Here is a 17,745-nt window from a genome sequence, read left to right as displayed (position 1 = left end):
TCGTAAGTCGTACCAAGTCTCACAAGTTCTGTAGTGTGTATATATATATATATATATATCTTCAAGAATAATATCAAAAAGATATTTATAAAAGATTCCTAAAATAAAGGAAGATCTTTTATGTTTTTGAAATTAGATAACTCATTAAATAAAAAGATAATCTCATTAATTTTTTTTTGACAAAATTCTAACAAAACATTCAATTAAACTTAATAACATTCAATTGGAAATTTAATCTAGCATTCATTGATGGCCAATAAATAATAATAAAAAAAAACACACAATAGCATTGAAAACTAAATCCATATGTAACTACATCAACACCCTAAAACTAGAGAGTTTAGTTACTTACGGCTCTCAATCTAGCGAGTTTAATTTAGTTGCTACTCATGGCTCTCAAATACATACTTTCATACAAAATTGCATGCATTAAATTATAGAACACTACTAGAAAAAGGGACTCTCTTGACATTTGTAGTTTTAATTACTTTGACGTTTTTTAAAAAACAAAATGTCAAGAAATGGGTGATTTCAAAGAAAAAGCACGTCAAGAATTTTTATGAAAAGGCAGAGATAAGCTAATTTTCAGCTTTCTTGATGTTTTTTAAATGTCAAGTAATATCAATTAAATTCTTGACGTTTTTAAAACATCAAGAAGTTTTATAAATTCAACATTCTTAACGTTTTTTTAAACGTTAAATGATATGTACTTTTGCTAGTAGTGTTCTCTAATATCTATTAAATTCTTTACGTTGAATTTTTATGAAAATGTGGAGGAGAGATAATTTTTCGAATTTCTTGACTTTTTTAAATGTCAAGTAAGATACTTTTCTTAACATTTTAAAAATGTCAAGTTTTATTAAGTAATTAAAAAAAAAAAGAAATGAGCAGATTGAAGCAAATGACCTAAAACGTCAAGCCCCAGCAAACGACGCTTCTTCACACCTCTCCTTCAAAAATGAAATTGTTGTCCGATCCTTCATGCCTCTCCTTTGAAAATGAAACGAGCTTCACCGTACTCCATTTGAAATCGTCGCCCGATCCTTCATGCTCGATCCGTTCAAAAATAAAATGAAAGCCCTAGCAAACGATGCATCTTGAATGTTGTGCTCTATTTTGTACGGCTATTGTGCGCCTCGCTCCTTTTTGTACCACCGTCGTGCTTCCTTGTTCACGGTTGTCGCGAGGATTAATTGCACGAGAGCAGTATCTTCATGCCCGATCTCTTCATGTCATCCTTCGTTCGATCTTTTCATTCTAAAACGACCTTGACACTTCCGATCGTCGACTGATGTCCTCTGAACAAACCCATTGAACCCTTTTCTTCTTTGACCACGATACTGAATTAGGTGCGTTGTTCTTTCTTCATTTGTGATTGTTAAGTTGATGTTTAAGTTGCTTAAACAATGATAGGATTTAGAGATTTGAGTTTGATTATTCTTTTGCTAATGAGATTTCATTTGTAATTGTTTCTAATTAATTTTTGTAAGGCTTAAACAACCATCCGAACAGTAATTATCTTTAGTTATATTGTCTAGAGATTAGCTTAGACCTATATTGAAAATTCTGTTGGTCTTTTGCAAACTTCTTGTGATTGATCCCCATCTAATTTAGTTAAGAAGTATTGTTATTTTTCTCCCTGGCTTTATTTTTTTCCCTGTGATCTTTACAATACCTCTCGTATCATTGTACTATATTGTTGTCTTTCTCTTTGAATACTTATTCTTCATAAATACATGGGTTGGTTATTCAAAAATTCTTGGGTTTGTTCCTATAGAGATGTTTAAGCTTGGGAATGGGATGATGAGGATGTTGATTTTGTGTTGTGGAGCTTGGGTTAGATCTAAGAAGGGGTATTAGATGATGGTTGGTTTGTGTTTGGGGAATGGGGTTCAGTAATATGGTGTGTTGGAGAGTTTATTTTTTTTATTTGTTTAGTTCGGGGGAAATTTGTAATGGGGTTTGAATTGAAGAAACCTAATGGTGTGTAAGAATTGTTGGTTAAAGATTATGAGTTGGGTATTGGAAAACAAACTAGGACTAAATGCAGCGGAATTAAAATAAAAAAGACTTCTCTAACCCTTAGAACGTAAATAGAACATGCATAAACAATTCAATCACGAATAAACATACCTTGTTGGGGTTGATGCCCTAAATCTCGTGGTCTTGTAGTTTGTAATTGTATATATTATACAAACTTTTTATTTATCTAATAAAATAAAGTGTTTTATTTTATTTGATATTTAGTTGCATTAACTCACAAAACCAATAAACTAACATCCAAGGTTATCTTCTGTAACCTAAACATGTATTTGGAGACATACAAGTGGATCATGTTTAAGTGATAACCTAAATGGTCTATAGTAAATGGATAAGGCTGGATACCTTATCCTGGTGACACTACGAATACGGCCTGCTTTGTAGTTGTTACAATTGTTCTAAAGTGCTACAAATGATTTGATCCTAATCATTTATGTCGAGACATTAGAGCGGGGGTATTCTATACAAAGAGTTTGTATAAGACCGGACCATGAAATGAATAGTCTCTCTTATTAACACCGTTACTAGTTGAGACTACATTTCACCAGGATGACTATAGGTGACTTGACCTGAATCTTGAGTGAGTTGTGAACTCCTGCCTATGTAGGCGATTCTTTGATTTGTATGGGTGAGAGTGGTCTATGTAGCCGACTCAATATGCCTACCATTTTGGGGATTCGTCTGATTGGGGAGCTGGGAACGCAGCTACACAAGAAGGAATTCACTCCTTCTCTATAGATAGAGTAAGTAGAGAATTTGCTCTCTTAAGGGTTGATTTCAGGGCTTGAACAATGTGGCGCCACACCCTTTCTTGGCCTGAGAGGAGTTCAGTTATAGTAGGACTATAATTATTGTTCATTAGAGGAATCAATGGTACTTAAGGAGTTAGATGTAACTACAGGGGCAAAACGGTAATTTTTGGCCTAGCTGTACTTACGAGCATACCTATGTGCCAATGTTCCAAATTCGAATTGCCTTGTTTTGATTAGGATGATCCTCCAAATTCGTATCACTAAAATGCTGCAAAATCACAAACGTTCTTTGACAGTATCAACACACGACCTGGGTGTTCGACTCATCGAACTCTAGTCTACTAGAACCTCACAAAGTGAGAATTTCGACTCTCTCTATTCTCTCTTTGTGTATAACAAATTTTATGTCTTTGCTTGTATATAAAATAAGACCCCTACGGTCTTTTTTATAGGCTTCTTGGGGTTTACTAATAAGCTTCCAATTCTCCAATTGGGCTTATTAATTACTTCTCCTAATAAGTTTCCAATAATAAGTTTCCAATTCTCTAATTGGACTTATTAATTACGTTTCCTAATTGAATTTCAATTCTTCAATTGGAATTATTAATTACCTTACCTAAAGATAAATTCAACCTAGTTTTTGCATGTGTGACCTGTTACATTAATTTTATATAGAAATGGGCCCATAAGTCATAATTGGTCTACAGCAAGACATTATGACTACCCATATTAAATTAAGTCAGAGATCCAACATAACCTAATATAATTATTGCTTTAATCCTTTTATCACGCGATATCTATAATTGAATATAAGGCATGGACAAAGTCATCTTATCTAATTCAATTGATTTCTCGATCAATAAGCATATTGAAATAATAAATGACATGAATACCCTTATTAATTTATTTATAACATGACCATGCATTTCCACATTTACGCTTGATGAGGGGCCCAAAGATATCTCTCCATAACAAGAGGGATAAATTTCATCTTGATTTATCATTGTCAACTACATAATTCCTAACGTATTCGAGTACAACCTTTATAATTATCCGGTTAAAAATAACGTTTGATTACATCAGAATAGATTAGTCTTATGTTTGACGCTATGATAATCTCAAGTCTAAGGATTAAAACAATCAATTATTTGAGATTATTTATGACACATGTCCATGTAATAATCTCAAAAGGGGTCAGTCCAATTCTTATTCTCTAATAAGAAAATATTATTATAATTTATGTCTCTACATATATAATCATCCTATGATTATTAATTATAACTTAGACTAATCTTAATTTATTATTGTTCCCACAATAATAATCGATTAGGGATATTTGAAATATAGTAACATATTTATGGATATTATAATACAATAACATGCCATTGAATAATAATGAGAATAATAACTTTTATTAAATAATTAAACAATAAATCAATTATCCATAAAATTATTGTAGCGCACAATAAAAAACCAACATTGGGTGTGAAAAACTTCATCGATTTTGGATTTTCTAATACTAATAGCTCCTACATTCACTGTCCTTGTTTGAAATGTGGGAATTGTGAAAAGCATAGTAGAAAGGATGTTATAGATCATTTTTTTTGTTAATGGTATTGATGAAAGTTAATAAAATTTAGTTTTGGCATGAGGAAGAACTTTCTAACTTATCCTTCTATAAAGAATCTTCAAAGTTTGACACACATACATGTGAAGAGAATAATGTTGGAAGTGTAAAAGAAATGATTGAAGTTGCTCACAAGGAGTATTTAAAAGATCTAAATGGATTTTAGAAGTTGCTTATTGATGCTGAAAAATCATTATATGAAGGATGCAAAAAGTACACCAAGTTGTCTAATCTAGTTAAATTACATAATTTAAAAGTTAGGTATGAATGGGGTGATACTAATTTTTCTGAATTACTTAAAACTTTAAAGGAAATTCTACTTACTACATATGAGCTCTCAAATTCATTATATGAAGCAAAGAAAACATTAGATGCATTAAGAATGGAATATGAAAAAATTCGTGCATGCCCTAATAATTGTTGTCACTATAGGAAAGAATTTGCTAATGCAATTGAATGTTCTGAATGTGGTTAATCAAGGTCGAAAAACGTTAAGGATACAAATGAAGGAAGAAAACAAATTTCCCCAAAAGTGATATGGTATTTTCCACCAATTCCACGATTCAAAAGGTTATTCAGAAGTATTGAATGTGTTGAAAACTTGACTTAGCATGCTAGTGAAAGAATTGAGGATGGTAAGTTACAATATCCAGCAAACTCTCCAGCATGGAACTTAATAGACTTTAAATGGTCAGACTTCGGTTCTAAATCCAAAAATCTTCATTTAGCATTCTCAGGCGATGGAGTAAATCTTGTGACATGAGTTCTAAATACAGTTGTTGGTAGGTAGTGATGATTATTTATAAACTTCTAACATGGTTGTGTATGAGAAGAAAGTACATGATACTATCAATGCTAATTTCAAGACCAAAACAATTGGGGGATGATATAGGCACATAATTAGCACCACTAATTGAAGTTTTAAAACTTTTATGGAAAAGTGGTGTTGAATGTTATGGTGCTTATCGAGAAGAACTATTCAACTTAAGGTTAGTTTTGTTGTGGACAATCAATGATTTTCCTGCATGTGGTAATCTTAGTGGATGTTGCGTGAAAGGGTATAAGGCATGCCCAATTTGTGAAAGGGTATAAGGCATGCCCAATTCTATAAGATTAAAGTATGGGGAAAACTTGGCATACCTAGGACATAAAAAATTTCTAGCACACCATCATCCGTACCAACGACAAAATAAGTCATTCAGTGTTAAACAAGAACTTGGTATAATTTCAGAACCACTTTCTGGGGAGGTTATGTATTTAAAATTGAAAGATCTTGAATTTCCTAGAGGGAAAAAGAACCATAAGAAACTGTTGATGAACAAAAGTGAAAAGGTTTGTTGGAATAGATTATCTTCAATTTTTTGAGTTGCCATATTGGAAAGATCTTCATATAAGACATTGTTTAGATGTGATGTATATTGAAATTTTTTTTTATGCACATTGAAAAAAATAAGAAGTTGTCTTCAAAACTGTGATGCACATTGAAGATAATGTTTGCATGAATATCTTAGGTACGCTTCTTGATATTCCTAGAAAAAGTAAATATGGGTTGAATGCTAGACGCGATTTAGTTAATCTAATATTTGGAAGAGTAACCTTTGAAACCTTGTGTCAATGACAAATTTAAAACTTAATAATTTAAAATCTCATGATTCTCATGTGCTCATACAATAATTGTTTTCAGTTGCGATAAGTCGGTGCTATTAAAACATATTCGTTATGATATAACTAGGTTGTGTATCTTTTTCAATCTTGTATACAACAAGGTATTAGATATGCAACAATTAGACAAGTTGGAAGAAGATAACGTGGTAACATTGTGTTTATTTGAAAAGTATTTTCCCCTTTCATTCTTCAAATTCATGATTCAGCTCATAGAATACATAGTTAGAAAAGTCAAACTTTGTGGCCCTATATATCTTCGATGGATGTATTCCTCTGAAAGATTCATGAAGGTCATCAAAAACTCTGTTAGGAATAGATATCGTTCAGAAGGTTATAAAACTGAAAGTTATTTAATAGAAGAAGCTATTTAATTATGTACTAATTTCTTATTTGGAGTATATCTCATTGGGCTTGGGACTCGTAAGTCACAAGACCATTTAAACATTTCAAATATTGGTAAGCCATTGTCCATGGGAGTTTCCTTCAAACCTGAACAAGAACTTCTACATCAAGCTCATCGATATGTCTTGGAAAATACAATTGATATCCAACCATATACGGAGTAAGTTTATTCATTGCTTTCTTGATTGTTTCACTGACTCTTATATAATTAATCTAACTATATTACAATGTTTGAATGATGACTACAAAAAAAACATATGAAAGCTTTGTAATTGCAATATTAGAAAAATTCTAAAAATAAAAAATGGCTTCAAGAGGAACATAATAAAACTTTTATACATTGGCTACAAGAAGAGGTATAGTGTTAAACCTGTTATGGTAACGTAATTTAGTTACACATGTTATGTGTCCAACTTGAAATAAGAATTCTCGTGGTGGGTATTAATTGAGCTTGAAGTCGGAAGTACTAGAGTTTTAGATAATTTAAGGAGGATTGCTCGTGGTCCTCATCCTTTTATTATTACATATAGTGGTTATGCAATAAATGGATGTCTCTACACACAAAGTCTTGTGATAAGGATCAAAGTGTACAAAACAGTGGAGTTAACTTAGTTGCAAAAACAATGCAAGTGTCTAGTTTTAAAGATAAAAATTTTGTCATTAGAGATATGTTATTCTATGGAGTGATACAAGAGATATGGGAACTGAATGATAATACGTTTAATGTTCCTATGTTTAAATGTGATTGGGTTCAGAATAATGGCGATGTTTGCATTGATGAACTTTGTTATGTTTTAGTTGATTTAAATAGAGTAGGACACAAGTTAGACTCCTTCATACTAACAAGCCAAGCAAAACAAGTATTTTATGTTAAGGATCCAAGCGATGTTAGATGGTCAGTTGTGCTTACTCCACCACAAAGAGACTTTGAAGATAGATATAAAGACGATGAACTTGGTGATACAATACTAAAGTGTCCAGGAATACCTAATGATATGCCATATGTCGATTTAAATAATGACTTGGATGACAACATCTCAACGTACGTACGATCAGATTGTGAAGGTACATGGATAATTGTGTGTTTTTAAAATTTCAGACTAATAGTACCATAAGTTTATTATGTTCATTCATCCCATTTCATTTTTTATTGTTTAAAACTTGTATATTATGCTAATTATTTCTTGATTTTGACTGACAACCTTTGATTCATACGTCAAATGGATGATTTTAATGAAGAACTTAGAGTTGGTGAGTTGAATGCAACATTTGGAATTGAGGATGAGGAAGAAGAGATTAATATTGCAAATGAAACCCTAAAATAGATAAAGAGACCATGAGGACCTACTCGATATAACTCGTATTATAAGTTTGGGAGAGAAGAAGGTGGCTGAGGTACAATGAAAATGACTTACCCATTGGTGAGAATGGAGCGAAGTTAAAGTCTTTCATAGGGTTTGCAACATATTATCATGTCCCTATCACATATACGTCTTGAAAAAGTGTGTTTGCAGAACTAAAAGATAAGATATTCAGTACAATTGAGGCATACATAATTTTAGTGTATATTGATAATGTTCTTGATGTACGTACACTTTACTAAGTACTTTTAAATATTTAGGCTGCATTTGTCATTGATCTAAGACCTAGGAAAAACATTCTCCAAACTGTAGGTATTTTGTTTCGTCAGTTTAAGAACTGGCTAACAATGAAATACGTTATGCCACATAAAGATGAACTACATGTGAGACCCTAATTGTGTACCGTCAACACGATAAAAACCTTGCGACAAGGATAATGAGCGAAGAGATTCTTGACCGTAGGATATTAATAACTTGTAAAAATATAAGTTATTATAGACTTTTGGGTATAATGATGTGACCAAAATGCATAAGAAATATGTCAAAATGTGTAGCTTATATTGTAAATTTATAAATATTTGGAAATACACTTTACATAAGCTTTCATGACTGTCTCTATTGTCTAAACACAGGATTATGAACAAAAGTGGAAGCTAGTGAATCGCAGAGGGAATCGCGAGAAGAGTGGGTGAGAAGTCCATATTAGTAGGAGAGAAAAGGTTTGCTAAAAGACAAAAGTGGTAGCTGAAGATGATGTGACTTAGCATAAAGGCAACTTTCGACGCTGACATGCTCATAAGATTAGATTTTTCGTCTAAATATACCTATATAAAGGAACCATCACCATCAAGAAAAGTGTTTGTGCCTATAGGTGCCCGATCCTAGAGAGTGGTGGGAAGGAGTAGCCTTTCCACCGTTTGTAAAATCTTTCTTCCTCTTTTTATCGATTAGTTTATGAGTGAGAGCTTAAGGCCAAGTGAAGAAGAGCTCATCCCAATTTTCCCTCTAACTTGTAACGACATCCCTATTCTTTCCATTTTTATATTTCTTTACATTGTATTTATTTATATTGTACAGTGGCTAAAGGTTTATATTCTTTATTACAATGTATATGTTTACTTTCTCAATCCATTTATCTCTTTACTGTTTACTCATCTTTGCGTTATTTGTAGTTTAAGTCTTATGATAAGTTCTTGATAAGAAAACTTATAATTCTTATCGCGTTAGCTGAGCTATTTTCATCACTTGACCAATGTATATTGCCAACAACTCAAGAGGGTAAGTAGCAAGGATATAGCTAAAGATTGCAAGGAGGAGTTTAAAGACAAACTTCACCTTAACAAGATAACTCCATCATTTGCATCTCGAAAGGAGAACAAGTGTGGGTACTAGACGCCAAGAGGTTGCCACCCTTAAATGTGAAGTTCAATAAATCTTATGAGTGTGACAGAATAAATATAACTTGTTTAATGCGGCTTGGTCATTTGGATCTCGAAAGGTGACCATATGTGACGTTTAATGACTCTGAGAGGATCACGCCTTAATTACAAGCACGTTAATTTAGTTATATCGCATCAAGGATCGTTTATTGCTTAATTTCCTGGTAATGCATATACTTCCTTCACCTCATCTTTTATGCAAGCTAGTTCACTATTCCATCCCGCATCCATCTTAATACCCTTTACAGATTCTCTAGTGTAAATAAATAGATATAGTTTAAATTTACGCTCATTACACTATGTAACTATTCTTTTATATTGCTTAAACACCTAGCGAATCTTAGAACTATGCTTTGACATCAATTCCCGGTGTTCGACCTTGGATCATCCAGGTAAACCTATTGTTTCGCTTATACTTGGGCAAGCAATAGAAAAACGTGTACACAACAAGGGCTTAGAAGTATGTAATGAGGAGATTCAAAAGGAACATGTTACATGTAATGATCTTAAATCAATGACACATTATGAAGAGAGAAGTATAGTGTTTACACCTAGCTAAGTTCGGAACACGTTGTCCCAACTAGTTATATTCTGCGAAAGGAGTATTCGTGAGGCCTTGAACAGAAGAAAAGAAGTTTGGGTGGAGAAAATCCTTGTTGGGAAGTCATTTCGGATAGGAGTATAGTACATCTCGCAAAAGAACATGCAAAGGGTAAGAATGTGCATTGCTACATGATAAGGCGAGTAAACCAGACGTGAAGTTGGAAAGGCTGTGTTGGGCAAATGGAAGCCGTAAGATTGTGTTTAAAGTCTTGTTGTAAGGAAAAGTGTTAGTTATGTTTGAACCTTGTAAAAGTGTTAAATTAAAAAAGAAAAATTATGTATTCATTTGTATTATCTTGTGTTTCTCGCCTAAATAGTAGAAAGACCTTGTAAGCTAAGACTTAGAGGCTTAGTAATAAGGCTATGATTGATAAACTTTAATTCTTATTTCACTGTTGTGTTAAGAAAGCTTGGTGTTTAAGCCCTACATCTAGTTATAAAAGAAAAGTAGTTCTACTTACTAGGCATTCAGCGATTACTACTCGACGTGGTAAGCATTGATGGTTAGTGGGTTGTGTTTCCTTGCTTATGCATAAAGTAGACATGGTTAGTGGAAGCAAGAAGGAGATAATTTATTATATCAAGAAAAAAGTTAAGGAGGTTGAGAGGAAGAGAGTTTAGTTCGATCCTCAATCCATGTAAAAGATGTACCTTTCCATTTGAAGAGTATTTTTTTGCAAACATATAATCAATGAGAGGATCATGAAATTCAAAGGATATGGAATTGAAAGCAAGATAATTAAGTGGAGAAGAAAATTGATTATGATCATGGAATTTGAATAAGAACTTATGCTCAACTTGGGAATTGTTATAAAAAATAAAAATGAATTCTTCCTTACTAATAATCTTATCATTGTCATCAAAGATAGAATTTATCATATTCATTGTAGAATTTATTAAAATAAAAATCAATCGATGATGTATCAATCTTATCGAGATCATGATAGACATCATTGTCAACAAATTTATTAACAAATTCATCAATGATCAAATTTTCATGTAATAAAATTCTATATTCATGATTATTTAGAGAATTGTCAATCATGTCAAATCATTCATCAAAGTTCTCATGAACAAAATCATCATTAAATCTATCTAAAATCTCAAAATTAAGATCAAGTGCAAAGTCAATATCAAAATCTAAAGTAGGTTTTTCACATGCACCATTGTCATTTTCAAAAATTTTCTCATCATAAAGTTTGTGCCAGATCATTATCAATGGCAATGCCTTTCAAGGTATGCCAACATCATCATAAATGTTTCTTCTAAGATCATGCTCATTACTAGATGCAAAATCATTATCTAAAGCATTGTCCATTTGTTGCAAGATTATCAACCAAGACATACTCATCATTTACACTAGCAACAAAGTCAAGGAAGATAGAGAGGTCATCATCACTAGGTTTGTTCTTAGCAAATTCATTATATATCAACATATATTCCAAAGTTGTTTGATCAATAAGCTCATTGAATTTATCATGCTCTTCTAGTGTCTCTAATTATAACAAAGTATCAAGTGTACTCAATGAAACATGATCATTAGAGGACTTTACTTCATAAAAAATGTTGAAAGACACTATATCATCGTCAAACACAACATTAAGGAGACATTTGTTCACATTAATTATGTCTCGAGCAGTTTTCAAGAATGATCTTCCTAAAAGTATGGTAGGAGATGAATGTGCATATTCATTATTCATTTCAATTATGTAAAAATACATGGGAAATATAAGATTTTCTACCTTAACTAGGACATCTTCTACAACCCCTAATGGTGAAATGCAAGATCGATCAGCTAATCGAATACAAATACTAGTCTTTTCAAGTCCATTTAATCCCTAAGCCTTTGAAAATACTAAAAGACATGATATTAACGGATGCACCAAGATCAAGCATTGCACTAGATATGTCTCTATTTCCTATTGTGCAAGGGAGCAAAAACATATCTGGGTCGACACACTTTTTGGAAGATTCTTCTTTAAAGGTGAAGACACGTTTTTACTAACCATTACTTTTTCTTAGCTTCTACTCATCCTCTTGTGAGTACAAAACTCTTTAAGAAACTTTGCATACCTCGGTATGTTCTTGATTGCCATCAAGAGGGATATGTTTACTTCTACCTTCTTGAAGACTTCAAAGAGTTCTTCATCATTTTTGAATTTCTTCCTTAGTTGAGATAACCTAGAAGGAAATGGGTATAAAGGATTATTAACAATGTTTCTTGAATCACTATTAATAGAAAAAGAAGCATTAGAAAAAGAGGAGTTTGTTTGTACCTTATTTTCTTCTTTGGCATTTGAATCAACATTTTCTATCATTTTGAAATAAAGAGACATCATTATTTTTATTCAAAATTTTGCCACTTCTTAAAGTAATAGCACTTACATTTGCATGGTTGGGTTGGGTTGGCAGGAAGTTTGTCATTCTCTTCCGTTTTAAGAACATGTGTTGCTAATTGATAAAACTTATCTTCTAACTCATAAATGGATGCTTTCATGATTTCTATATCATTTTTCATGACTCCAGTTGAATTAATAGTATGCTCACTATGAAGGGATGAAAGCCCTTTGCAGCGGAACAATTACAGAGACCTTAACTAATTTAATTGGAAACCTAAAAAATACCAATACATTGGCAAAATAAATTACAAAACTAATTTCTATGGCTAAGCATGGTGAATTAAAAAAATACAGAGAAAAAGAAAGAAGAGGAAACTTACGATTGTTGACGTCTCCGTATCTACAAAACTTCAAATTGGAGAACACTACCACTTGCAAACTTTCCTATTCTCTAGATTGAGATGGTTTGTGGGAACCGGAGGAATTTTTTTTTACAGAGAAGAAATTTCTTTAAGAGAGAAAAAAGACAGAATTCGCATTGCAAAACTCTTCTGTGAATTGCATATAACTCCTCTTTCTTCAAACTGAAGAAGAGGGAAGTTGGAGAGAATTTGGAATGTGGGAAAACCACCCACGTTCCTTATTAATTTAATTTTACTAAGTTAATAAAATTATTAAATTAATTAATTAATTAAATCATATTTAATTAATATTTCATTTAAACATATTTAAATAAATATCTCTCACATAACCTATAGTTTTAATTTAATTAATTTAATTTAATTTAATTAAACTATTAATTAGTTATCTAATTAATTAATTACAAAATTAAATAGGGAAACTTACATAAATGTAACAAAACTGTAAACTATTTACGGCTCGTATAACAAGCCCATTACAAATTATTTTTTCAGAATTCTTTATTTGCCCTTAATCTTTTATAACGATCTTTCAAATATGATATTCTTCTTCTTCCTGATTTTTTCACGATCGTTGATTCGGAGTTATTCATCTCGTCTTTTATATATCTTTCATCTTGATCATTCTTTGTCTTTTTCATAATTTTCGACAACATTCGCTCTCATATCCATCATCTTCGATAACATAGTTTCTCTTCTTGTCATCTTGGACAATCAAGATCATGTATATTGCTCTGTTAATATCGTCTTGGTGATTTTGATTTCGGTGAGTATTCTAAATATTATTTTTTCTTTGAACTATTTAGTTGATTATAAAATTTCATTTAGAATTATATATTTTGACATGAAAGTAGAATGTTTAGAATATGTAGGTATTACTGTAAGACATCATGTATTTGGTTATAAAGATCGTCGAAGATTTTGATTATTGTTTACGTCGATTTAAGAATTTATATTTCAGTATGAATGTGTTTTTGTTTTTTCGTTTTAAACTTTTAAGAATCACTGTAAGAATTGTGTATTTCATTATAAATATCAATAGTTTCAAGCTTTTTACGATAATTTTCATTGAATCACTTGATCGTTTACCTCTATCAACATCATCGTTTAGCAATATACATATGATCGTTTTGCTATATGAACACGATCGTTCATCTTTATGAACACGAAAATTTTCAATATTTTGTATGATCAACGTCTTTAAACGATCGTGTATCAAATTCAATACGATGGTTTAAACGATCAGTGTCTTTAGACGATCGTCTATAGCTTATTCTATATGATGATTTAATTTATTATATACGATCGTCTATTGGTGTTAAACGATCTTTTAGTATTTATTAACTTTTTAGCACGATTGTTTAGTATTCTCTTATTACATCTAAATACTTAATTATATATTTTTTTTCTACAGATTAGAATGTCTATTCCTATTGTTGTTTTTTATGAAGGTCAATGGAATGGCTGCAATGTTTATGAGAATTACTCAGTGTCCTGAATTTTGGTAGATATGCGAGTAAACTTTAATTCTTTGGTTGCTTTGACATGTGAATAACTTGAATTGGATTAATCAGTAGAATTATCTGTTTTACTTGATTTTGGTAAAAATAATGTTCAAACTGTTGTGCCAATAAAGAAGGACAATGATGTTGCTTGATATTTAGCTTTTGCTAAAAATGCAACTAGTAGACATCCATTAGTTACCCATGTAAGTGTTAATTGTTTGAGAATGTCTTCTTCATCTAGTAATGTACAGGAGAATGTTGATATGTCATTGAGTATAGGTTTTTCTTCTTCTGTTTCAAATGATGAAGTTATAAGAGACATATCTTATTATTCTGATTTGAAGGAAAAAAGTTCATTTGAAAGTAAATAAGTGCTTTCAAAATGTTTTTACATAATAGCAGTAAGGAACAACTTTCAATTTAGAACTACAGTATCAAATTTGAGGTCTCTTGAATTTAGATGTCTGCAAGAAGGCTGCAAATGGTATGCAAGGGCATCACATTATAAGAAGAGTGATTTGTAGATGCTACGAAAATACACTTCTGACTATGATTGTTCATTGAGTATTGCCCAAAGTTCTCACATGCAAGCTTCTTCAACAGCAATTGGCAATTGTTTGATAGATGATTTTAGATTCATGTCTACTGATCGTTCCATTCCTAAAGAGATTGTGCATAAGGCTCGTACAAGTCTTGGAGTTAATATAAGTTACCAAAAAGTTTGAAGGGCGAAAGAACATATGGTAAAGATATTACATGGTGACACAGTTGAATCGTATGCATTGATTCCAAGATTCTTTGATAAATTGGTTGAATTTAACCCAAGTATGATTAATTTTTTATATCAAATTTAAATTCATTTGCAGATAGATGTGGATAGACTAATATCACAGTCTATCCAGATAGACCAATATTAGCATCTTTCATATTCTTTCTGTTCTTTTTTGTTTGTGCTGATAGAAATGTGTTTTTCATTATTATAGGTACATGCACTGCTTTAGAAATGGATGACTTTGGTCATTTCAAGTTTTGCTTTATGACTTTCGGTGTAACACCCTAAATTTTTTAGGTAAATTTTAGCAATTTATATTAATTTTGAGGTTTTAAAATTTTTGGGTGCTAAATTTTTTTTATTTGGTTTAAAAGAGAAAAGAAAACGAAAATGAAGAGTATAAATTTTAATAATATAATATAATTATATTATTATTATTATTATTATTATTATTATTATTATTATTATTATTATTTAATATATATTTTTTTTTGAAAAAACCTAATTCTCCTCCTCTCTCCCGCGCACCGCCAGCACCCCTCCTCAGTTCTTCTTCTTCTTCTTCTCCCGACAGCACTGACCGTCGCCTCCAATCCCTCTTTCTCTTTTCTCGTCCTCGCAAAGCAACCGCTAGCTGTGTGGTTGCCTGGTCTGGGCCGCCGCTCCTTCTCTGTGTGTCGTCCGCAAAGCACAGTCACCGCCGTCCGTCTCTTCAGCTACAAAGGCAGTTGCAGCCTTCGTCCGCGCAAGTCTCCGACCCTTTCCCTCTCCTTCTCACTCGTTCCATCGACCGTCGACTATCTCTACCCTCAGCCGAGTGCCGTCGACCGCCTTCCGACCTCGTCTGGTCATGTTTGCTCATGTCTAGTCGCTGCCGTCGCACCAAATCCCCTTCTTCTTCGTTCGATCGTCCGTCGCGTTGAAGTAGAGCCGCGCACTGCCGACACCATTTTCTTCCACGATTTTCGTCGGCTTCGGTAGCTGTTCGTAAAGCTCTAGCCGCATCGGGTCCTCGTAAAGAAATTGCGAGCCAAGTCGAGCCGTAAATTGAGTCGGGCCGTGAATTGAGCCGAGTCGCAAACCGAGTCGTGAATTGAGCTGCGAGCTGTGAGTCAAGCCGAGCCAACTCAAGCCGAGCTGCCTTCAAAGCCAAGCCAATTCTCCAAGCTGATCTCCCTGTTCACCGAGCCACTTAAGTCGTTTCCTTCCGTGCTAAGTTCTGGTAAGTTTTGGTAAGGGTAATTTAAGGAGTTCCTAACGTTTTCTATAGCCGATTCGAGTATTAATGTTGAAATAAAACGTTAGACTTATTGGTTAGGTTAACTTTTGATTCTTGAAGGTGTTAGAGAGATGACGCTCGAATTCTTGGGTTTTACGGCAAGTGTAGTTTGGAGTTAAGTCTCCTCTACTTGGGTAAGTCTGTGAATGTTGCCTTGGAGCATTTTAAATGTGGATTTTGGTGGTGTCATCATTTAAATCCTTATGTTTGTGTTTAGGTGGATTCGTTTGGACGCTGACTTGAACAAGGATTTTAGCTACATCTCAGGTAAGGGACTTCTTACTCCTGGACCCCAAACCGAGACTGGAAACGTAGTAATTCATATGAGGGTTACACAATAGCAACTGTACTAAATTGATTGATGCATGTATGCCTAGAAAACATCACTAGTATGCATCCTTGGCTGATTAAAGGTGACATGATTGTTAGCTGTAGCTTTACGTATATATATAGATGTGAATGGGATGTTCTGTTGTTGAGGCTTGGAGGCCTAAAATGTTATATGAAGTTTGTATATATGTGAGTGGGTTATTCTGTTGATGGAGTACGGATGCCTGGATGTTTTGTGTAATTTAGTTATTTTGATGGACCGTACTGTTAACTGAATTAGTAATGTCAATGGATTATGAAAATCTTAATGTTATGTATAGTTGAGGTATGTTGTTGGGCTGCTTACTATTGAGTTATGTCGTTGATGGACTAAGAGTTCGGGAACCTCATGTGTAGATTGTGTATTCGCTGTTGGACTGTGCTGTAGACTGAATACAACCATTATGTATAATATGGACGTTATGCATAATCTCGATTACCTATAGCTGTGCTAGGGTTTGGACTGAGACGAAGTTACTGTCAGGTGAATTTACAAAGTGATGATTTGACTAGTTGACTGAATTTAGGTAATATAACAATATTGTGTGGATTGGATATATGTATAATGATTAAGGAGACTGTTGACTAAACCTAAACTGTTTAACTGACTAAGCTTATAAACTAAGTCGTTAGCTTGAAAGATATTGTGATGTGACTGTTGTAGACGATTTAGTATGGACTGAGGGGTAACGGTTAGCTTTATCTATGGGTAGTGTACCTTGTAGGCACGGTGTCCTTTGGAATTTCTCGACTGATATGTGCATCCTTCGGGATCACTAGACTGATACGTGTATTCGACGGGATCACTAGACTGATTGATGTGTGCGTTTTAAGGAATCACTAGACTGTTTATATAGGGTACCCCTTAATAGGAAGCTAACTGTTATTACCCTAACGGACCTAGTAGTGTGTCCCTTATTGGATATATTTTTATACTCACCATTTTACTTTTTAATTTTTTTTCAGGTAAGGGTAACGCGAGGGACAGACCAGCAAGAGGCAAGAAGGATGCATGAAGGCCATATGGACATGTCTAGTTTTTTATGCTTCCACTGAACATAATTGTTATTTCTATTTTCTTATTTTTTTTATTATTAAATGGAGTCATGGTTGGAACAATCGTTCTTCCATTTTGTTTTGATGACTTTATGGGTTATGTTTTGAAACTTTTGG

The sequence above is a fragment of the Cucumis melo genome, chromosome 2 (genome assembly GCF_025177605.1).
Source record: "Cucumis melo cultivar AY chromosome 2, USDA_Cmelo_AY_1.0, whole genome shotgun sequence".
NCBI lineage: Eukaryota > Viridiplantae > Streptophyta > Magnoliopsida > Cucurbitales > Cucurbitaceae > Cucumis > Cucumis melo.
This window is presented reverse-complemented; position numbering follows the sequence as displayed.